Source organism: Rhinopithecus roxellana, chromosome 1 (genome assembly GCF_007565055.1).
Source record: "Rhinopithecus roxellana isolate Shanxi Qingling chromosome 1, ASM756505v1, whole genome shotgun sequence".
NCBI classification, from domain to species: Eukaryota; Metazoa; Chordata; class Mammalia; order Primates; family Cercopithecidae; genus Rhinopithecus; species Rhinopithecus roxellana.
In genome coordinates this window covers 170,202,359-170,203,870 of record NC_044549.1, presented here as the reverse complement: position 1 = coordinate 170,203,870, position 1,512 = coordinate 170,202,359, and the positions used below count along the sequence as shown (strand labels likewise).

The 1,512-nt window shown below is 41.5% G+C and overlaps 1 pseudogene; it reads left to right on the top strand.

The window, feature by feature from the left end:
* The first annotated feature begins 346 nt into the window (after positions 1-346).
* LOC104680354 lies at positions 347-718 on the top strand (annotated as a pseudogene).
* The last annotated feature ends 794 nt before the right edge of the window (positions 719-1,512 follow it).

Below are 1,512 nucleotides of genomic sequence, written 5' to 3'. Positions count from 1 at the left end.
GAGGCTGCCATCATAATTCAGACAAGTGCTTCTCTTCGCCATCTTTTCTCCTCCCGTGGAGCCACTGCTTTTAAGGGGAACATCACACACCGGGGCCTATTATGGGGAAGGGGGAGGGGGGAGGGATTGCACTGGGAGTTATACCTGACGTAAAGGACGAGTTGATGGGTGCAGCACACCAACATGGCACAAGTATACATATGTAACAAACCTGCACATTATGTACATGTATCCTAGAACTTAAAGTATAAAAAAAAAAAAAAAAAAGATAAAGCAGTTGAAGGTCAAGCCATGCAGTTTCAGCGGGTACAAGATCCACCCCAGACACGGGAGGGACTACACCACGATGGACAAGAAGGTTTTCCAGTTTCTTAATGCATTTATTTCCAAGAGGAATTCTCAGCAAATAAACTGGACTATCCTCTACAGAAAGAAGCGCAAAAAGGGACAGCGGGAAGAAATTCAAAAGAAAAGAACCCGCCGAGCAGTCAAATTCCAGATAGCCATTACTGGTGCATCTCTTGCTGACATCATGGCCAAGAGGAATCAGAAACCTGAAGTTAGAATGGCTCAACGAGAACAAACTACCAGGGCTGCTAAGGAAGCACAAAAGGCTAAGCAAGCATCTAAAAAGACTGCAATGGCTGCTGCTAAAGCACCTACAAAGACAGCACCTGAACAAAAGATTGTGACGCCTGTGACAATTTCAGCTCCCTGAGTTGGTGGAAAACACTAAGCTGGCACATCAGATTTTTAAATAAAGATTGGACTATAACTCTAAAAATAATAATAATAATTCAGACAAGTGAAAGCCTCACCAAGGCAATGGCTGTGAGGACGGAGACAAGGGGACAATGTCCAAATATATTAAGATTCTTCATAACCTATAAGTGAAGGATGTGGGATGATTCTAAGTTGGGAACGGGTTAAATGGTAGTGCAAGTTAACCAAATAAAAAATAGAGACAAAGAAGGGAGCTCAGGAAGAAAGATGATGGGTTCTGGGTTAACTACGTTGAGTTTGAAGGACATGTAGAAAATTCAAGAGGAGGCCTCTAGAGCTTAGCAATGGAATCTGAATAGGAGATACTAACTCTAACGTCATCTGCAGGTAGGTGATTTGGGTTGTGATAAAGGACCAGTTCTGAGGGCTTTTTGCCTATTTCTCCACTACCAAAGTAACATTTTCTGAGGATACCTGACTTTTTAAAGGAGGCTAAGAATAAAAAGTTGTTATCTGTCTTAGTCCATTTGTACTGCCATAACAGATACCACCACTTGCGTAATTTATAAAGAACAGAAATTTATTTCTCACAGTTCAAGAGGCCAGGAAGTCCAAGATCAAGGCACTGACAGGTGTGAATGTCTGGTGACTACTACTGTCTGCTTCCAAGATGGCACCTTATTGCTGCATCCTCTAGAGGGAAGAAACACTGAATCCTCATAAGGTCAGAAAAATGAAAGATCAAGGGAGCTGAATGAGCCTTTTTTTTTTTTTTTTTTTTTTTTTTTT